This window comes from Balaenoptera borealis, assembly GCF_965194805.1.
Source record: "Balaenoptera borealis genome assembly, chromosome: 3".
Taxonomy (NCBI): Eukaryota; Metazoa; Chordata; class Mammalia; order Artiodactyla; family Balaenopteridae; genus Balaenoptera; species Balaenoptera borealis.
In genome coordinates, this window is record NC_138866.1 from 123,142,901 (window position 1) to 123,165,952 (window position 23,052).

General features: G+C 39.0%; 1 protein-coding gene across 9 annotated transcripts in view; it reads left to right on the top strand.

Moving 5' to 3' along the window:
- PEAK1 (pseudopodium enriched atypical kinase 1) overlaps positions 1 to 23,052 on the top strand; it is a 297,677-nt gene that overhangs the window by 559 nt on the left and 274,066 nt on the right. The gene's annotated exons all lie outside the window — the stretch shown is intronic.

Genomic DNA, 23,052 nt, shown 5'->3' on the forward strand with positions numbered 1-23,052 from the left:
GCGAGGGACGCCCCCGGGCGCGGCTGGAAGGCTGCTGGGGAAAGTGAATCCTGGAGGAGCCGGACGCAGTGAGGCTGGGGCAGGAAGGACTCCTTTCGCTTCTGCTAAGTCTGCACGGACATCCACCGCCAAACCCGGGAGGATCCGGCGCAGCCTGGCCAGCAGCGCCAGGGTGAAACCCGGTGGCTCTTTGCCTGCTCACTTCGCTCTACGGTTTGTGAGCCCCCTAACGTGCGGGTTTCCTCGGTTTTGGGGGGATTTTGAGTGGTTCGTTGGGTCAGTTTTGTTCCTCCTTCGCCCTTTGACTCGTCCGTTCTTGCAACTTTTCTCACCTCCCGCGATGAGGACTTGCCGTCTGAGCCCCTTCTCTACCCCCTCCCTGTTGCCTGCACCATCCGTCTGAGAGCTTGATTTCGTTTTTTCGTCCGTTGACTGCATTAAAGACTGCTGAGAGCAACAGGAAAGAGGAGCCCTCCCACCTTTAAATGTTAACTTTTTTGCAATACGTTGTGTTTTTTAGGATCCCCGTTTAGGAAGTTGAGAGCTGTGGAATGGAGTTATTGCCAGGTTGGGGTTGAGGGGATAGTGACGAGTTAAAGGAAAACTATGATTTCATCTTTATTGGCCTTGTTATAGAAAACCTAATACATTTTTCTTCTGCCTCTGTTAAATGTGGTAAGATTATACGTTGAATTAAATACTTGGAGATTTACATGAAAGGCTATTTTTAGGTCATTGTATGATGTATGTCCACAGCTTTTCACCTGAATTGGGATTGCCTTGAGGATTCTGTTTTGGGGCCTACCTCTTGATTTTTGTTCAGCCACAACGCCTTTTTTTCTTCTTTTTTTTTCCCCTGATAAATGAAATGATGTGGTAATGTGTATAGTCGGAGAACTCATATTGCTCTCTGCAGTGTAGAAGTGAAAACCGTGAATTATCCACAGGGGTAAAACTTTCCATGAGCAATCTTGAATACTTGCTTCATGATGGCTTCTCTATAATCTCAGAACATTTCTAGATAGCTCAGTCCACTGACTACCCTAATTACTTTCTGAAGTGCCTGGCACTTCTCTTCGGTGACTCGTTTAGTAAACTGTAATGGCAAGTATGGTACATTTTCTTGACTTCAGAGATGGGAGTTGTAGCCTCGACCCAGAGATTAACAGTTAACAATGGAAGCAGAATTCATACCATTGCTAGTGAGTTTTGGCTATGACCAACTCACAAACTATGTGAAAAAAAAAAACATCTTTCCATAACTGTCAGAGGGGAAGAGGGGAAATATTTTATCATGTCTTTATTTTTGGAGACTCTAACATGACTATATTATGTGGGGGAAAAAAATGTCAAATTATTTTCTTTAAGCCTTTTTGATGTGTGGTCCTCTTCTTCATCCCTTCCCCGCCCCCGTGCATTTATGGTTTGACATTTATGTTTGGCTGGGTTCCAGGATGGGAAGAAAAGTATTTTGGTGAAAGGAAAAGATAAGATTGCTTTGAACTATTATGATACTGTGACTATTCATTTTACCCAGAGATAGTACAGAAAAACTTCCTCCATAATTTTTGTACCCCATTAACATTCTGTCAGAAGTCATTTTTAAGAGTCTACCCTGAGGCCCATAAAGAAATAATGCCACTTCATAACTGTTCCTGACAATCACATTAAAAAATGTGTTCCTGGAATGTGTTGTGTATGTTCTCATATAAACATTTATCTTTGTACATTTATGATAATGTAAATATTTAAGTCTGAGAGCTTAAAAATTTTATTTGCTTATTTGCATACGTGTTTTTCAACATCTAGCAGTGCCAACCATATTTGCCAAATAAGCATCATCCATAAATTCATGCTTTGGCACATTTCATATAATAACTCTTCTAAATTGTTCCGTGGTGAAGCACCATGAGATTAGTGTTTGCTTCATAAGAGAGATTTGTTGTTGTTTTTAACTGTAATGATGCTCTGTTTAAGTGGAACAGGTGCTGGGCTCTAGCTGTTTGTGTTGAAACCTGCCAAATCATACTCTTTTGTTGGATGGGTTATTTGAGTAATTTAGGAACCAAACTGTGGCCCCTGGCATGCCAAGTTGAGTTCAAGGCTCCATTTCACTGCTGCAAATTCCTGTTTTCACTGTTAAGAGGTAGTTGTGTGTGATGAGCTTTATTTTCTTATTGCTCTTCTCTTTACTTTAATTCCTACTTCCTACCATCGTTCTGATCCTTTCATTACTGGAGCTCTTGGGAAAGTCTAGACTCCTTCTTTGCTGGTTTGTTTTCCTTGGAGAAATTCTAGTAACTTTCAGGCCAGGAATAGATAGTTCACATTTGTTCAGCAAATATTTTGAGTGCCTTTTAAGTGGTAAACATGGTGGTAAGCCCTGAGTATATGTAGAATGATATGCCTTTTTGCAAGGAGCATATAGTTTAGGAGGAGAAGATAACTGATAACCAATAATTATAATGTGGCGTGATATATAACAGGTGTAAGCAGATTCCTATGGATGAAAGCACAGAGCAGGAGGGGTAGTTGGCTAAGACTTGGGGTTTTGGGAGGGGTGTGTCCCGAAATGCATCTTAGTGGGTTACCTGAGCTAATCTTCAAAAATAGATAGCAGTTAACTAGGTTCAGAAAAAGGGAAAGGACATTCTAGACCAGTGCTTTTCTGTAAAAATATAATAATGCAAGTCACAAATGTAATTCATGTATGTATTTTAAAATTTTCTATTAACCGCGTTAAAAAAGGAAAAGGTGAAATCAATTTTAGTAATATATTTTATTTAAGCTGATATATCTAAAATTTTATTTCAGTTTGTAATCACTATAAAAAAGCATTATTGAGATATTTGACATTCTCTTTTTCATACTAAGTCTTCAGAATCTGGTATGTATTTTATACTTATACCACATCTCAGTTGAGTCTAGCCCCGTTCAAGTACTCAGTAGGCACAAGTGGACAGCAGAGTTTTAAAACGGGCTGATGAAGTGATAAGAAGCCAAATCACTGAATGCCTTATGACCCAAACTAAGGAGCTTTAACTTTGTCCTGAAGGCTGTGAGGATTTAGTGGGGGGAAAAATTACGCTGTGATAGAATCATATTTGTGTTCTAGGCAGTGAGGTGAATGCTGGATTAGAGAAGGGCAAAACTGGAAGCAAGACCAGTTAGGAAGCCATTCCTGATGAGAAATGTTGAGAGATGTAAAAGAGGAGTGGATGTATAAGAGGTTTAGGAAGTATTATCAACAGGACAGGGTAAATAATCAGATTACAGAGTTGAGCAAGATTGAAGATTTAGCATGATTCCCATATTTCTGTTGTGAGCTACTGAATGGGGCAGACAACTAAGAGAAGCCAAACATCTGTGCCAGACAGACCAAAGCTGAAAAAAAAGAACTATGCGAGAATTGTCACAGAAGCTGAGGGAGAAGAATATTTCAAGGACTAGGAGTGGACGATACTGTATCCTGCCATGAAAAGGCCAAGTAAGATAACTGAAAAAAGTCCCTGAAACTTGGTGATTAAGTCATTTGTAACTTCAGCTAGAGCAGGTAGCTACATTGTAGTGCTTTGGGGGTAAGGGGGTTGAAGAGTCAATGACAGCTAGGAAGGGTAGCTAATTGAGAGGGATACAGTGTTTTCAACAAAGGACTGAACAAATAGTATAGGTGAAGGGAGATGCAGGGGATTTAGAGAAGTTTACTCCTTCTCCCCCTTTTTTAAATTAAGAGGATCCTGGGCATGTTTATGTGGGATTGGAAAGCACCAGTGGAGGGGAGAAATTGAAGTAGTGTGGGGGAGGCAGAGAGATGGGGGACAGAGGTGATTGATGGAGCCAAGGATTTGGAGACAGTAGGAGGGGATGGGATCCAAGGCATAGGTAGAGAAGTTGGTCTTGGGTAGGAGATGATTCTCCTTTTTCATTGAGCAGAAAGGAAGGAGGTGAAGTTGGAGGCACTGTAAGTAAGTTTCTAAATGATAGGGGCAGGAAGGAGAACGAGTTGATGTGTCTCATATCATTTTTGAGTACCTGCTTAGAATGATGGGGAACATGGTAGAATAGGGGTTCTTTAAAAAGAGAGTGTAAGTGTATAACAGCTTCCAAGGGAATGGTGGGGGGGGGGGAGAGTCAGACAGACAGACACACGACTAGGATAATGAAAAAGGATTGTTAGGTAGCATTGAGGACCCATTTGAGGTTGTAGACCTTGGATTTGTAGGGATACCAATTTGCATGGTTTGATTTTTCTCCAGCACTGATCACTCTGGGTATGTATAGCTGAAGAAACCATTTAATACTCACAAGAGCTCATAAGGTAGGTACTGTTGTTATTCTCCCTGATTGTAAGATGAATAGCTGGCGTTCAAACCCTGGTGGTTCAGTTCCAGAGCCCAGGCTGTTACCCACTGCTTTGCAGATGCCTGCTTGGTAGAGATACCTAAAGGGCAGTTGGTTGAGGGAATTAATGATGTTAAGGACTGTGACTGAAATGAACTGTGGAGTCCAGGTTGGTTCATGAGCAGGAATCATAGAAGGGGTGATTCAACTGGGAGAAAATGAAGGGCATGAAAGTTAGAGGTCAGTGTGAAGCCGAAGAACTAGTGAAGAGGGAGCAAAAATATTAGCTTTTACTTATGGATTACCTACTATGTGCTAGACACTTTAATACCTTATTTCTAATCCTAACATAAGTGTTATTAATCTTACATCCATCCCTTTGTCATTCTCTTTCAAATGAAGAAACTGAGGATTAGAAAGGTTAAGTTACATATCCAGAGAGACACACACTATCAAGTGATAGAACCAGGATCCAATACCCATTCTTTCTTCTCCAAACCATAGTGTTCTCAAGTAAGGAGATAAGAAAGAAAATGCAGTAATGATGAAAAGTGGTAGAACGACACTGGGATATTAAGTTTAGGACTTCAAAGGTGTATCGTTCATTTAACAAATGTTTGTTGAGCATTAAGTGCATGCTAGGCATTGTTCTAGGTGCAGAGGTTATAGTAGTGAACCAAACAGACAAAAATCCCTGCCCTCGTGGATCTTACATTCTAGAGAGGGTGAGACAGACATTAAACAAAATAAGTAACTTGTTGTTATACAGTATTAGAAGGTGATAGATAGGTGCTGTGGAGAAAAATAAAGCAGGCAAGAGGGATAGGTATGCCAAGGGGTGTGTGCACTTTTAAAAAGGATGTCTGGGAAGGACTTGGTGAGGAGTGAGCAAAGGCTTGAAGGATGGAGGTAAAGGAGCACACTAGGTCTAAGAAACAGTTTGCATTGGCCCTGAAGCAGAGGTGTGCTTGGTGTATTCCCAGAACACTAGGAGGTCAGTGTGCCTGGACTGGAGTGAATAGAAGAGTAGAAAGTGGTTTCTACTTTGTGGAGAAACAAAGTGGAGAGATAACTGGGTCCAGATTACATAGAGCCTGTAGAACATTGGAAGGACTTGGGTGTTTATTTTTTGAGATAGAAACCATTACAGGTTTTTGAGCAAAGTGACATGATCAGATTTATGCTTTAAAAACTTCACTCTGGCTACTGTGTTGAAAGTAGTCTAAAGAGGTGAAGAGTAAAAACTAGAAGATCAGTTAGGAGGCTCTCTTTAAAAATCTAGTTGAGGGTTAGTGGTGTCTTAGACTAGGAAATTGATGAGAAATGATTGGATTTGGATATATTTTTAACTTTTTATTTTGAAATTTTAGATTTACGGAGGAGTTGCACAGATAATGCATAGAGTTCCTTTATGCCAGTGTTTCTCAGCCTCAGCCTTACTGACATTTTGGACTGGCTAAACCTTTGTTGTGGGGATTGCCCAGTGCTATATAGGATGTTAAGCAGCATCCCTGGTCTCTGTTTATAGATGCCAGTACCATACCCCTGTTGTAACAATCAAAAATGTCTTTAGACATTGCCAAATGCCCCCGTGGGGCAAAATTGCTCCTATTAAGAATCACTGCCATATACCCTTCATCCTTTTCCCCCTAATGTTAACATCTTACATAACCATGGTACATTTGTCAACCTAAGAAATTAACATTGGTACAATGCTTCAGACAAACTGCAGACTTTATTTGTATTTCACCAGTTTTCCCACTAATATTCCTTTTCCATTCCATTATCCAAACCAGGATACTACATTGCTTTTAGTTGTCAAGTCTCCCTTATCTCTTCTAATGCATGACAGTTTCTTGGTCTTTCCTTACCTTTTATGACCTGATACTTTTTTTTTAAAGAGTACTGGTCAAGTATCTTGTAGGATGTTCCTCAATTTGGGTTTTCTGAGATCTTCTCATGATTAGTTATCGAGGTTTGAGGAAGAGTATCACAGAGTGAAGTGCCCTTCTTATCATGCCATAGAGGAGATCCATGTTATCAACATGATGTCACCGGGTGATCACTTTGTTAAGGTGGTTTCTGCCAGATTTCTCCATTATTTTTCACCTTCCATACTCTGATCATTAGAAGCAAGTCATTAAATTCAGCCCACACTCAAGGGGAGGGGAATTAAACTCCACTTCCTGGAGGCAGTTGTATCAAAGAATTTCTGGACATATATTACAACCACCACAGTAATTGGTAAATATTTTGGGAGAGATACTTTGAGCCTTTGCCAGTATCCTGTTTCTCTGCTCACTGATTTTATTTATTCTAAAAAATTTATTTATTTATTTATTTTTGGCTGCATTGCGTCTTCATTGCTGCACGCAGGCTTTCTCTAGTTGCGGTGAGCGGGGGGTGCTCTTCATTGCGGCACGTGGGCTTCTCATTGCTGTGGCTTCCTTTGTTGCAGAGCACGGGCTCTAGGCGTGCAGGCTTCAGTAGTTGTGGCTCGCAGGCTCTATAGCACAGACCAAGTAGTTGTGGTGCACAGGCTTAGTTGCTCTGTGGCATGTGGGATCTTCCTGGACCAGGGCTCGAACCCGTGTCCCCTGCATTGGCAGGCGGATTTTTAACCACTGCGCCACCAGGGAAGCCCCTCTGCTGACTAATTTTAGCATTCATCAGTCATCTTGCCTGCATGTACTGTTTATTTTCCCTCATTCTTACTACATTTATTAATTGGAATTCTTCTGTAAGGAAAGTTTGTTCCTTATCTATCTATCTAATCATTTATATCAGTTCTAATTTATAGATACTTACTTTATTCTTAGGGTTATAATTCACTTGGTATCATTATTTATTTTGTTGCCTGAATTATTCCAGCTTTGCCCATTGGGAGCTCTTTTAGGTTGACTTCTGTGTCTTTTTGATGTGCGCCTATCCTTTGTATGTGTACGTGTTACACTTTATTTTCTGGCACTACTAGATGTTTCAGGCTCATCTTGTATTTTTCCTGCCTCTGCCCTAGACTCATTTCTTCAAGAAACTCTGATTCCTTTTATTGGAGAATGGTATTTTGAGGTCAAGATCTGGATGTTAGGTGTGGTTGTTGCTACTGCTGCTAGATGCTGTCAGTGGACAGAGCTAGGAAATATATGTATGCATACTAATCTATGTATCCACACATATCTATATTTTTTTCTGTGTGTAAAATATATCTCTGACTCTAACTGGGTATGTTTTGATCCAACAAGGTTTGCTGATGGATTGGATGTGGAATGTGAAAAGAGAAGAGTGAAGGATAACTCCAAGGTTTTTGGCTTAAGCAATTGGAAGGATGGAGTTGCCATTTTCAGAGATGGGAAGACTGTGAGCAGAACAGGTTTCTGGGTAGAGTTCAAGAGTTCTGTTCCAGACTGGCTACGTTTTTGAGATGTCTAAGAGACATGTAATCGAGATGTCAAGTCAGCAATCGAACAAATGAATCTAGTTCAGAGGAGAATGGTCCAGGTTGAATACATTTAGAAGTTGTCAGTATAGATAAGATCACCTGAGGAGTGAACATAGCTAGAAAAGAGGTTCAAGGACTGACCCCAGGGCATCCTAGTCAGAGAGATGAGGAGAAGCAGTTCTGCAAAATGATAAGAATTGGGGTGTGGCTGTAGGGTGGATTTCATATCTATTATTAATAAACACTTTTTCAATACCTGTTATTGGCAAGGCGCTGAGCCATTTTGGGAGTTAACACTGTGCCGTAAATTTACAATCTAGGATGAGACAAATTACAGACTGAAAAAGAAAGTAGCAGTGAAAGGCAAATACCAGATAATGGTTCAAATAACATACTAGAGAAGCTTCTTAGAGGACATAGGCATAAGAAATAATGAACTCAAGCCTATGCCAGCTACATATAAACACGAATGTAAATATGTATCAGTCAAAGAACTTGTCAAGGTTTCATTAAGCTCTTAGGTGGGTAATTGTGCCTTTAGCCATTGCTATCAATTAAACCACTCAGTGAACTGGTTAGGAGGGTTTCTGCTACACCTGACTTTTTAACTTTTATCTCTCTGCCACCTTTTCACAATCAGTGGGATTCATCTTAAGACTGCGTAAAATAAAATGTTTCAGTGTAAAATCAAGCAGAATTGGCCTTCATCTTCTGCGAACATGCAACATTTTTGACTGCTTCTTTCATGGATAGCCTTAGACATTCACATTTGTCATTTGGTTACTAAAGTCACACCCCGATGCGATTATGGAACTTTACAAGTAATTTAAGTGTGTAACCTAGTAAACCAAGGTTTTAGTAAAATATTTTAATTTCAACTCCTTTGCACTAAAAATGGGTAGGCTTTCATTGCCAGCTGATAAAAGGTGGTATAGCATGAGAAAGGCAGATTGTACCTATTGAGTAATTATTTATCAGTCACTCTCTAGGAACTGTAAGAAAAATGAGGGATTTATCTACTTTATAGCATAGGGGGCAAAAAATCACGGGATTCCATTCTCAATTCTGCCCCTGAATGGTTGGCAAAGCTATTAACCATTTGTATGTACAGTGTGTTGTATTTATTAATTGTGAGAAACTTTAGCATATTTATATGCTGAGTGAAAAGAGACTCTGCCTTGCGTGCAAAGACTGTCTTATTAGCGCAGTTTCTAGCATGTAATGGATACTCAAATGGTTGTTGAATGAAGGAATTACATAAAATACTTGACCCTTGTAAAGTAAGACCTGAAGAGTTATTTAGCTTGCTCAAGAAACCTTAAGATACTGAAAACTTCAGTTGTGTAAGTAAGAATTAGGGCAAAATAAAATAAATCTGTATGCTAACATACTCATTTTAGGCTAAGCCAAACAAACAATACTACTCTTTAAAAACATGATCCTTATGTATCAAGTAGCTCATAATCCTATCCTCCATGAGTAGAAAAGAATTCTAGTTCAGGAGTCAAGCAGCCTGAATTTGAATCCTGGCTCAACTGCTTACTAGCCATGGGACCTTAAGTTAGTTTCTTAACTGTGCTTCAGTTTCCTCATTTGTAAAATGGGGATAATACTTACACCTACTTTATGGGGTTGTGAGGTGAAAGAAGAATAATAGCAAGCATGTAAGTGTTTGATATACAATGTGTTTAATTAATTTTAACTGTTATTTTAAAAATGTTGAGAGTAATATTTTAGTTTTTCATTTTCTAGAAAATTATGTCTGCTGAATGATAACTAACGGGGAAACAAAAACTATGTGAACAAGGAAAGAAGACTGATGGGAAACTATACTCATAGTAATGTGTTGGAACTATGAATAATAGGTTTTCTACTTTTTGCTCTCTCCATTTTTTTCACTCTTAATTTGTTTAGCAGACTTTATTAACTATTTAACTATAAGACACTGGGCTTTCATGAGCATATTGCTTTTTAGAGAGTCAGCATTGCATTGTGGTTAAGAGCGTGGATTGTGAACTCAGACGGCCTGGGATTGAATCTCATCTCTGCTGCTTAATAGCGGTGTGGTCTTGGGAAAATTACTTTATTTCTCTATCCTTAGTGTTCTCATCTGTAAAATTGGGATATTGATAGTACCTACCTCGGAGGGTTAATGAACTAATAATTGAAAAGTGTTTACAATAATGCTGGGGCATAGTAAGTATCATGTGCTGTTGAATAAAATAATGGTAGAAATATTACATTTAAAAATTAATGAAAGATTTTAGCTTTCCAGTATATTTATAGGTTCATCCACATTACGTAGACTATTTCGTTTCTTATCTTTTAGAGAAAAGTTTTCCTCTTAATCCCCTATCTCTCCCTCCCTAAGCTTCTTTGGTTCCTTTGATGATGGAGGAGCAGGACAACTCTTTCCTCCTAATCCTTTATATGACAGGAGCACTTTGCATTATTTAAAGTTAGGATTCCCCCCCCCCCATAATTTTCATAAGAGATTGATTTACTTTTGTTATTACAAGGGGCGATGCCATGGTATACCTCTTAAATATTTTGAAATAATGAGTTGAATATTTCAAATGCTGAGAAACTGCCTTCTTCCCAGGTGTGAAACAGTTTTTATAGATTTTATTTGGGTATGAAGTAGGAGTAATTGTGGGAGTTTGTGTGAAAGAAGATTTAAGGCATTGGAGAAGCAATAAAAAGTATTTTCCTAATGTCGGTTCTCTCCTTGACTTGAAAAATTGTTTTTGCAACAATATCCTTAGACTGTTTTTCAGCATTTGCCTTTGGGGACTGGCTGCATTCACAATGTTAAACCTCACAACTAAATATTTCAGGTAGATTGCCAGTTCTTAATTCAACTATGGTCCTGAAGTTAAAAGAGGTTGTTAGTTTCCAGATTCAATGAAGAAGTTAATATAAGGAGAGAAGAGAATCCTGTAGTTTGATAATCTTTTTCTTCTATATAGAATAAGACAAAGTTTACATTGTTTCTTATATACTCCTTTCCTTACAAATGCAGCTTGTGGAATGATAGCATCAGTGAAAATGTAAGTTGTACTATCAGCAGCATAGAAATAATTTATAAATATAGTAGTTCCTAATTTAGAGAGTTGAACTTTAATTATTGACTTAGATTTTATTTCACATATATATGTTTATTAAACATGTGGAAATAAAATTTGAATCCTATTATAAATGCAACTTGTAGTTCTGTTGTCAGTTTTGCATTCCAGAAGTCTGTTAAAAGATCTTGTCGTCTAGAAAAGGATGTTTTGTATTCTTTTGTAAAAGGCAACTACAGGGTTTTATGTTGCATGAATGTTGACCCTCTCTTCTTTTATCTCCTATGGGACTGCATGGTCTGGGTTTTCATGGACTAGCTGTCTGACTAGGAAACCGAATCCTACTGTACAGATTTCCTCCTAATTCTCTCTGTCTTTTTTGGCTTCAGATCTGAAGTAGAGTTTGATATTACCTATTATATTATACATCTTTAAATTTTATGATAGAAAAAAGTTAGCTTTTTAAAAATTATGTAAGTTTCAGGTGTACAGCATTATAATTTGACATCTGTATATACTACAAAGTGGTCATCACCACAAGTCTAGTTCCCATCCGTTACAATACTGTTGACTTCCTTCACCCACTTTGCCCACCCCTTAATCCTCTTCCCCTCTGGTAACCACTAATCTGTTCTCTGTATTTTCGAGTTTGTTTTTGTTTTATTTTGTTTGTTCGTTTTGTTTTTTTTAGATTCCACATATGAGTGAAATCATATAGTCTTTTTATTTTTCCATCTGACTTATTTCACTTGTTATAATACCTTTATGGTCTATCCATGTTGTCAAAATGGCAGGATTCTATTCTTTTTTATGGTGAGTTAATAGTCCATTGTGTGTGTGTGTGTGTGTGTGTGTGTGTATACACACATATACATTCATCAGTGGAAAGTTGTTTCCATATGTTGGCTATTGTAAATAGTACTGCAGTAAACATAGCTGTGTATATATATCTTTTCAATTAATGTTTTTGTGTTCATCAGATAAATACCCAGAAGTGGAATAGCTGGGTCATATGGTAGTTCTATTATTATTATTTTTTTTTTTTGAGACATCTCCATAATGTTTTCCATAGTGGCTGCACCAATTTACAGTCCCAGCAACATTATACAAGGGTTCCCTTTTCTCCACATCCTGTCCAACATTTGTTATTTCTTGTCTTTTCAATGATAGCCATTCTAACAAGTGTGAAATAATATCTCATTGTGGGCTTGATTTGCATTTTCCTCATAATTAGTGATGTTGAACATCTTTTCATGTGCCTGTTGGCCATCTGTATGTCTTCTTTGGAAAAGTGTACTCAGATCTTCTGCCCATTTTTTAATCAGGCTTTTTTTGTTTTGTTTTGTTTTTTTGTTCTTGAGTTGTGTGAGTTCTTTATATATTTTGGATATTAACCCCTTTTCGGATATGTGATTTGCAAATATCTTTTCCCATTCAGTAAGTTGCCTTTTTGTTTTGTTGATGGTTTCCTAAAAGCAGAAGCTTTTTTAGTTTGATGTCCCGTTTGTTTATTTTTGCTTTTGTTTCCCTTGCCTTTGGAGTCAGAACACACAAAACATTGCTAAAACTGATATCAGTGAAATTACTGCTTTTGTTTTCTTCTAGGAATTTTATGGTTTCAGGTCTTACATTCAAGTCTTTAATCCATTTTGAGTTAATTTTTGTGTCTAGTGTAAGACAGTGGTCTAGTTTCATTCTCTTGCACGTGGCTGTTCAGTTTTCCCAATACTATTTACTGAAGAGACTATCCTTCCTCCATTGTATGTTCTTTGCTCCCTTGTCATAAATTAATTTCCATATATGTGTGGGTTTATTTCTGGGCTCTCAATTCTGTTCTCTTGATCTGTGTGTCTGTTTTTGTGCTAGTACCATACCATTTTGATTACTAAAGCTTTGTAGTATAGTTTGAAATCAAGGCGCATGATGTTTCCAGCTTTGTTCTTTCTCAGTGTTGTTTTGGTTATTTGGGATCTTTTGTGGTTCCATACAAATTTTAGATTTGTTTCTTTTAGTTCACTGAAATGTGCCGTTGGAATTGTGATAAGGATTGTATTGAATCTGTAGATTGCTTTGGGTAATGTGGACATTGTAACAATATCAGTTCTTTCTATCCATGAACACAGAATATCTTTCCATTTTATTTGTGTCTTCTTCAGTTTTTTTTGCTGTGTCTTACAGTTTTCATTGTACAGGTCTTTCATCACCTTGGTTAAAGTTATTTCTAGGTATTTTATTCTTTTTGATGCACTTATAAATGGGATTGTTTCCTTAATTTCTCTTTCTGATAGTTCATTATTAGTGTATAGAAATATCACAGATTTCTGTATGTTGATCTTGTATCCTGTGACTTTACTGAATTCATTTATTAGTTCTAACAGTTTTTTAGTGGAGTCTTTAGGTTTTTTTTTTTTTAACATCTTTATTGGAGTATAATTGCTTTACAATGGTGTGTTAGTTTCTGCTTTATAACAAAGTGAATCAGTTATACATAGACATATATCCCCATATCTCCTCCCTCTTGAGTCTCCCTCCCTCCCACCCTCCCTATCCCACCCCTCTAGGTAGCCACAAAGCACCGAGTTTATCTCCCTGTGCTATGCGGCTGCCTCCCACCAGCTAGCTATTTTACATTTGGTAGTGTATATATGTCCATGCCACTCTCTCACTTTGTCCCAGCTTACCCTTCCCCCTCCCCATGTCCTCAAGTCCATTCTCTAGTAGGTCTGCGTCTCTATTCCCATCCTGCCCCTGGGTTCTTCATGACCTTTTTTTTTTTTTCCCTTAGATTCCATATATATATGTGTTAGCATACGGTATTTGTTTTTCTCTTTCTGACCTACTTCACTCTGTATGACAGACTCTAGGTCCATCCACCTCACTACAAATAACTCAATTTCATTTCTTTTTATGGCTGAGTAATACTTCATTGTATGTATGTGCCACATCTTCTTTATCCATTCATCTGTTGCTGGACACTTAGGTTGCTTCCATGTCCTGGCTATTGTAAATAGAGCTGCAATGAACATTTTGGTACATGACTCTTTTTGAATTATGGTTTTCTCAGGGTATATGCCCAGTAGTGGGATTGCTGGGTTGTATGGTAGTTCTATTCTTCGTTTTTTAAGGAACCTCCATACTGTTCTCCATAGTGGCTGTATCAATTTACATTCCCACCAACAGTGCAAGAGGGTTCCCTTTTCTCCACACTCTCTCCAGCATTTATTGTTTGTAGACTTTTTGATGATGGCCATTCTGACCGGTGTGAGATGATATCTCATTGTAGTTTTGATTTGCATTTCTCTAATGATTAATGATGTTGAGCATTCTTTCATGTGTTTGTTGGCAATCTGTATACCTTCTTTGGAGAAATGTCTATTTAGGTCTTCTGCGCATTTTTGGATTGGGTTGTTTATTATTTTGATATTGAGCTGCATGAGCTGCTTGTAAAATTTGGAGATTAATCCTTTGTCAGTTGCTTCATTTGCACATATTTTCTCCCATTCTGAGGGTTGTCTTTTGTTCTTGTTTATGGTTTCCTTTGCTGTGTAAAAGCTTTTAAGTTTCACTAGGTCCCATTTGTTTATTTTTGTTTTTATTTCCATTTCTCTAGGAAGTGGGTCAAAAAGGATCTTGCTGTGATTTATGACATAGAGTGTTCTGCATATGTTTTCCTCTAAGAGTTTGATAGTGTCTGGCCTTACATTTAGGTCTTTAATCCATTGGGAGTTTATTTTTGTGTATGGTGATAGGGAGTGTTCTATTTTCATTCTTTTACATGTAGCTGTCCAGTTTTCCCAGCACCACTTATGGAAGAGACTGTCTTTTCTCCATTGTATATTCTTGCCTCCTTTATCAAAGATAAGGTGACCATATGTGCGTGGGTTTATCTCTGGGCTTTCTATCCTGTTCCATTGATCTATATTTCTGTTTTTGTGCCAGTACCATACTATCTTGATTACTGTAGCTTTGTAGTATAGTCTGAAGTCAGGGAGCCTGATTCCTCCAACTCTGTTTTTCTTTCTCAAGATTGGTTTAGCTATTCGGGGTCTTTTGTGTTTCCATACAAATTGTGAAATTTTTTGTTCTAGTTCCGTGAAAAATGCCAGTGGTAGTTTGATAGGGATTGCATTGAATCTGTAGATTGCTTTGGATAGTAAAGTCATTTTCACAATGTTGATTCTTCCAGTCCAAGAACATGGTGTATCTCTCCATCTGTTTGTATCATCTTTAATTTTTTTCATCAGTGTCTTATAATTTTCTGCATACAGGTCTCTTGTCTCCTTAGGTAGGTTTATTCCTAGATATTTTATTCTTTTTGTTGCAATGGTAAATGGGAGTGTTTTCTTAATTTCACTTTCAGATTTTTCATCATTAGTGTATAGGAATGCAAGAGATTTCTGTGCATTAATTTTGTATCCTGCAACTTTACCAAATTCATTGATTAGCTCTAGTAGTTTTCTGGTAGCATCTTTAGGATTCTCTATGTATAGTATCATGTCATCTGCAAACAGTGACAGCTTTACTTCTTCTTTTCCGATTTAGATTCCTTTTATTTCTTTTTCTTCTCTGATGGCTGTGGTTAAAACTTCCAAAACTATGTTGAATAATAGTGGTGAGAGTGGGCAACCTTGTCTTGTTCTTGATCTTAATGGAAATGGTTTCAGTTTTTCACCATTGAGAACAGTGTTGGCTGAGGGTTTGTCATATATGGCCTTTATTATGTTGAGGTAAGTTCCCTCTGTGTCTACTTTAAAGGGTTTTTATCATAAACGGGTGTTGAATTTTGTTGAAAACTTTCTCTGCATCTATTGAGATGATCATATGGTTTTTCTCCTTCAATTTGTTAATATGATGTATCACATTGATTGATTTGCATATATTGAAGAATCATTGCATTCCTGGGATAAACTCCACTTGATCATGGTGTAGGATCCTTTTAATGTGCTGTTGGATTCTGTTTGCTAGTATTTTGTTGAGGATTTTTGCATCTATGTTCATCAGTGATATTGGCCTGTAGTTTTCTTTCTTTGTGACATCTTTGTCTGGTTTTGGTATCAGGGTGATGGTGGCCTCGTAGAATGAGTTTGGGAGTGTTCCTCCCTATACCATATTTTGGAAGCGTTTGAGAAGGATAGGTGTTAGCTCTTCTCTAAATGTTTGATAGAATTTGCCTGTGAAGCCATCTGGTCCTGGGCTTTTGTTTGTTGGAAGATTTTTAATCACGGTTTCAATTTCAGTGCTTGTGATTGGTCTGTTCATATTTTCTATTTCTTCCTGGTTCAGTCTCGGAAGGTTGTGCATTTCTGAGAATTTGTCCATTTCTTCCAGGTTTTCCATTTTATTGGCATAGAGTTGCTTGTAGTAATCTCTCATGATTCTTTGTATTTCTGCAGTGTCAATTGTTACTTCTCCTTTTTCATTTCTCATTCTATTGATTTGAGTCTTCTCCCTTTTTTTCTTGATGAGTCTGGCTAATGGTTTATCAATTTTGTTTATCTTCTCAAAGAACCAGCTTTTAGTTTTAAAGATCTTTGCTATCGTTTCCTTCATTTCTTTTTCATTTATTCTGATCTGATCTTTATGATTTCTTTCCTTCTGCTAACTTTGGTTTCTTTTTGTTTTTTCTTTCTCTAATTGCTTTAGGTGTAAGGTTAGGTTGTTTATTTGAGATGTTTCTTGTTTCTTAAGGTAGGATTGTATTGCTATAAACTTCCCTCTTAGAACTGCTTTTGCTGCATCCCATAGGTTTTGGGTCGTTGTGTTTTCATTGTCATTTGTTTCTAGGTATTTTTTGATTTCCTCTTTGATATCTTCAGTGATCTCTTGGTTATTAAGTAGTGTATTGTTTAGCCTCCATGTGTTTGTATTTTTTACAGATTTTTTTCCTGTAATAGATATCTAGTCTCATAGCGTTGTGGTCGGAAAAGATACTTGATACGATTTCAATTTTCTTAAATTTACCAAGGCTTGATTTGTGACCCAAGATATGATCTATCCTGGAGAATGTTCCATGAGCACTTGAGAAGAAAGTGTATTCTGTTGTTTTTGGGTGGAATGTCCTATAAATAACAATTAAGTCCATCCTGTTTAATGTATCATTTTAAGCTTGTGTTTCCTTATTTATTTTCATTTTGTATGATCTGTCCATTGGTGAAAGTGGGGTGTTAAAGTCCCCTACTATGATTGTGTTACTGTCGATTTCCCCTTTTATGGCTGTTAGTAGTTGCCTTATGTATTGAGGTGCTCCTATGTTGGGTGCATAAATATTTACAATTGTCATATCTTCGTCTTGGATCGATCCCTTGATCATTATGTAATGTCCTTCTTTGTCTCTTGTAATAGTCTTTGTTTTAAAGTCTATTTTGTCTGATATGAGAATTGCTACTCCAGCTTTCTTTTGATTTCCGTTTGCATGGAATATCTTTTTCCATCCCCTCACTTTCAGTCTGTATGTGTCCCTAGGTCTGAAGTGGGTCTCTTGTAGGCAGTATATATATGGGTCTTGTTTTTGTATCCATTCAGCCAGCCTGTGTCTTTTGGTTGGAGCATTTAATCCATTTGCATTTAAGTTAATTATCGATGTGTATATTCCTATTACCATTTTCTTAATTGTTTTGGGTTTGTTTTTGTAGTTCTTTTCCTTCTCTTGTGTTTCCTGCCTAGAGAAGTTCCTTTAGCATTTGTTGTAAAGCTGGTTTGGTGGTGCTGAATTCTCTTAGCTTTTGCTTGTCTGTAAAGGTTTTAATTTCTCTGTCAAATCTAAATGAGATCCTTGCTGGGTAGAGTAATCTTGGTTGTAGGTTTTTCCCCTTCATCACTTTAAATATGTCCTGCCACTCCCTTCTGGCTTGCAGAGTTTCTGCTGAAAGATCAGCTGTTAACCTTATGGGGATTCCCTTGTGTGTTTTTTGTTGTTTTTCCCTTGCTGCTTTTAATATTTGTTCTTTGTATTTAATTTTTGATAGTTTGATTAATATGTGTCTTGGCATGTTTGTCCTTGGATTTATCCTGTATGGGACTCTCTGTGCTTCCAGGACTTGATTAACTATTTCCTTTCCCATATTAGGGAAGTTTTCAACTATAATCTCTTCACATATTTTCTCGGTCCCTTTCTTTTTCTCTTCTTCTTCTGGGACCCCTATAATTCGAATGTTGGTGCATTTAATGTTGTCCCAGAGGTCTCCGAGACTGTCCTCAATTCTTTTCATTCTTTTTTCTTTATTCTGCTCTGCAGTAGTTATTTCCACTATTTTATTTTCCAGGTCACTTATCCGTTCTTCTGCCTCAGTTATTCTGCTATTGGTCCCTTCTAGAGAATTTTTTTTTTAAAGATTTATAGATTGATTGATTGATTGCTATGTTGGGTCTTCGTTTCTGTGCTAGGGCTTTCTCTAGTTGCAACAAGCGGGGGCCACTCTTCATCGCGGTGCACGGGCCTCTCACTGTCGCGGCCTCTCTTGTTGCAGAGCACAGGCTCCAGACGCGCAGGCTCAGTAGTTGCGGCTCATGGGCCTAGTTGCTCCGCGGCATGTGGGATCTTCCCAGCCCAGGGCTCGAACCCATGTCCCCTGCATTAGCAGGCAGCTTCTCAACCACTGCGCCACCAGGGAAGCCCCCTTCTAGAGAATTTTTAATTTCACTTACTGTGTTCTTCATGACTGTTTGTTTGCTCTTTAGTTTTTCTAGGTCTTTGTTAAACGTTTCTTGTATTTTCTCCATTCTTTTTCCAAGATCTTGGATCAGCTTTACTATCAATATTTTGAATTCTTTTTCTGGTAGACTGCCTATTTCCTCTTCATTTGTTAGGTCTGGTGTGTTTTTACCTTGCTCCTTCATCTGCTGTGTGTTTCTCTGTCTTCTCTTTTTGCTTAACTTACTGTGTTTGGGGTCCCTTTTCGCAGGCTGCAGGTTTGTAGTTCCCGTTGTTTTTGGTGTCTGCCCCCAGTGCCTAAGGTTGGTTCAGTGGGTTGTGTAGGCTTCCTGGTGGCGGGGCCTAGTGCCTGTGTTCTGGTGGATGAGGCTGGATCTTGTCTTTCTGTTGGGGAGGTCCACGTCTGGTGGTGTGTTTTGGGGAGTCTGTAGCCTTATCATGATTTTAGGCAGCCTCTCTGCTAATGGGTAGGGTTGTGTTGCTGTCTTGCTAGTTGTTTGGCATAGGGTGTCCAGCACTGTAGCTTGCTGGTTGTTGAGTGGAGCTTGGTCTTGGCGTTGAGATGGAGATCTGTGGGAGATTCTTGCCATTTGATATCATGTGGAGCTGGGAGGTCTCTTGTGGACCAATGTCCTGAACTTGGTTCTCCCACCTCTGAGGCACAGCCCTGATGCCTGGCTGGAGCACCAAGAGCCTGTCATCCACACAGCTCAGAATAAAAGTGAGAAAAGAAAGAAACAAAGAAAGAAAAAGGTAAAATAAAGTTATTAAAATAAAAAATGAAAAGTATTAAAAAAAATTTTTTTAAAGTAATAAAAAAAATGAAAGAAAGAAGACAGTAACCAGGGCTTCCCTGGTGGCGCAGTGGTTGAGAGTCTGCCTGCCAATGCAGGGGACACGGGTTCGAGCCCTGGTCTGGGAAGATCCCACATGCCGCGGAGCAACTAGGCCCGTGAGCCACAGCTGCTGAGCCTGCGCGTCTGGAGCCTGTGCTCCACAACGGGAGAGGCCGCGATAGTGAGAGGCCCGCGCACCGCGATGAAGAGTGGCCCCCGCTTGCCACAACTGGAGAAAGCCCTCGCCCAGAAACGAAGACCCAACACACCCAAAAATAAAAAAATAAATAAATTAAAAAAAAAAAAAAAAAAAAAAGAAGACAGTAACCAAACCAAAAAACAAATCCACCAATGATAAGAGCTAAAAGCTATACTAAAAAACAAAACAAAACAAAAAATCGGACAGACAGAATCCTAGGACAAATGGTAAAAGCAAAGCTATACAGACAAAATCACACACAGAAGCATGCACATACACACTCAGAAAAAGAGAAAAAGGGAAAAAAGTATATATATCGTTGCTTCCAAACTCCACCTCCTCAATTTGGGATGATTTGTTGTCTGTTCAGGTATTCCACAGATGCAAGGTACATCAAGGTGATTGTGGAGATTTAATCTGCTGCTCCGGAGGCTGCTGGGAGAAATTTCCCTTTCTCTTCTTTGTTCGCACAGCTCCTGGGGTTCAGCTTTGGATCTGGCCCTGCCTCTGCGTGTAGGTCGCCTGAGGGCATCTGTTCTTTTCTCAGACAGGACAGGGTTAAAGTAGCAGCTGATTCGGGGGCTCTGGCTCACTCAGGCCTGGAGAGAGAGGGGTACTGAGTGTGCGGCGAGCCTGTGGCGGCAGAGGCCGGCGTGACGTTGCAGCAGCCTGAGGCATGCTGTGCGTTCTCCTGGGGAAGTTGTCCCTGGATCACGGGACCCTGGCAGTGGCGGGCTGCACGGGCTCCCAGGAGGGGCGGTGTGGATAGTGACCTGTGCTTGCTCACAGGCTTCTTGGTGGCTGCAGCAGCAGTCTTAGCATCCCATGCCCGTCTCTGGAGTCTGCGCTTGTAGCTGCGGCTCGCGCCCGTCTCTGGAGCTCGTTTAGGCAGTGCTCTGAATGCCCTCCCCTCGCACTCCAGGAAACAAAGAGGGAAGAAGAAGTCTCTTGCCTCTTTGGCAGCTCCAGACTTTTTCCCGGACTCCCTCCCGGCTAGCTGTGGCGCACTAGCCCCCTTCAGGCTGTGTTCACGCAGCCAACCCCGGTCCTCTCCCTGTGGTCTGACCTTCGAAGCCCGAGCCTCAGCTCCCAGCCCCTGCCTGCCCCGGTGGATGAGCAGACAAGCCTCTCATGCTGGTGAGTGCTGGTCGGCACCGATCCTCTGTGCGGGAATATCTCCGCTTTGCCCTCCACACCCCTGTTGCTGTGCTGTCCTCCGTGGTTCCGAAGCTTACCCCTTCTGCCACCCGCAGTCTCCACCCGCAAAGGGACTTCCTAGTGTGTGGAAACCTTTCCTCCTTCACAGCTCCCTCCCACTGGTGCAGGTCCCATCCCTATTCTTTTGTCTCTGTTTTTTCTTTTTTCTTTTGCCCTACCCAGGTACGTGGGGAGTTTCTTGCCTTTTGGGAGGTGTGAGGTCTTCTGCCAGCGTTCAGTAGGTGTTCTGTAGGAGTTGTTCCACATGTAGATGTATTTCTGATGTATTTGTGCGGAGGTAGGTGATCTCCATGTCTTACTCTTCTGCCATCTTAAAGCTCCTCCTCTCATATCAGTTTTAGACGTTCTGTCAGTGAAGAATGCGGGTCATCTTGACTAGTCTCTGCTGCAAGTTGTAGGACAGAACCAGGGTTTCAGCCATCCTGGGTTGTCGTTGGGAGGCTCTGGAAAGAATCTGCTTCCAAGTTCACTCACGTTGTTGGTGGAATAAAGTTCCTTGGAGTGGAAGGGCTGAGGTCGGGTTTCCTGGCTGGCTGTCAACTGCATAGCATCCTTAGCTCCTAGAGACCCCACTCAGTGTCCCCAGTCTCACAGCCACCAACAGCTCATCACACCTTTGTCAGACTCGCATCTCTCTCTTTAGGGCTTTTTGTATATAGTATCATGTCCTCTGCAAATAGTAAGTTTTACTCCTTTTTTTCCACTTTGGATGACTTTTACTTCATTTTCTTTCCTAATTGCTGTGGCTAGGACTTCCAATACTGTGTTGAATAAAAATTGTAAGAGTAGGCATCCTTGTCTTGTTCTTGATCTTAGAGGAAAGCTTTCAGCTTTTCACCATTGAGTAGGATGTTAGCTGTGGGTTTGTCATATATGGCTTTTGCTATGTGGAAGTACATTTTCTATATCCACTTTGTTGAGAGTTTTTAATCATGAATAGATCTATTGAGATGATCATATGATCTTTATCCTTCATTTTGTTAGTATGATGTGTCACTTTGATTGATTTTTGTGGATATCCAACCATCCCTGCATCCCTGGCATAAATCCTACTTGATCATGGTGTATGATCCTTTTAATGTATTGTTGGATTTGGTTTGCTAGCATTTTGTTGAGTATTTTTGCATCTATGTTCATCAAGGGTATTGGCCTTCAATTTCCTTTTCTTTTCTTCCTTTCTTTCTTCCTTTCTTCCTTCATTTCTTTCCTTCCTTCCTTTCTTTCTTTCTTTCTTCCTTTCTTTTCTTTCTTTCTTTCTTTCTCTTTCTTTCTTTCTTTCTTTTCTTTTCTTTTCTTTTCTTTTCTTTTCTTTTCTTTTCTTTTCTTTTCTTTTCTTTTCTTTCTTTTTGGTATCAGGGTAATGCTGGCTTCGTAAAATATGTTTGGAAGGTTTTCCTCCCATTCAATTTTTTTGGGTAGAGTTTGAGAAGGATAAGTCTTTGAATGTTTTGTAGAATTCACCAGTGAAGCTGCCTGGTCCTGGGCTTTTGTTTGTTGGGAGATTTTTGATTACTGTTTCAATCTTCCTACTAGTAATTGATCTATTAAGATTTTATAGTTCTTTATGATTCAGTCTTGCAAGATTATATGTTTCTAGGAATTTATCCATTTCTTCTAGCTGTCCAATTTGTGGGCATATAATTGTTCATAGTAGTCTCTTATGATCCTTTGTAGTTCTGTGGTATCAGTTGTAACTTCTCTTTTATCTCTGATTTAATTTGAGTTCTCTCTTTTTCTTGGTTAAGCTAGCTAAAGGTTTTTTGATTTTTGTTTATCTTTTCAAAGAACCAGTTCTTAGTTTCACTAATATTTTAAAATTGTTTTTTAGTCTCTATTTCATTTATTTCCAATCTGATCTTTATTATTTCCTTCCTTCTACTGATTTTGAACTTCATTTGTCCTTTTTCTAGTTCCTTTAGGTGTAAAGTTAGATTGTTTATTTATTTTGTTGTTGTGCATATGTTTCTTCAGTTAGGTCTGTGTTGCTATGAACTTTTCTCTTAGAACTGCTTTTGCTGCATCCCATAGATTTTGGTATGTCGAATTTGTTTTCATTTGTCTCTAGGTATTTTTTGATTTCTTCTTTGATTCCTTTGATGACCCATTGGTTGTTCAGTAGTGAGTTGTCTAATCTCCATGTTTTTGTGTTTTTTCCCATTTTCTTTTTCTTGTGATTGATTTCTAGTTTCATAGCACTGTGGTCAGAGAATATGCTTGACATGATTTCAGTCTTCTTGAATTTATTGAGACTTGCTTTATGACCTGACATGTGACTTATCCTGGAGAGTGTTCCATGTGCATTT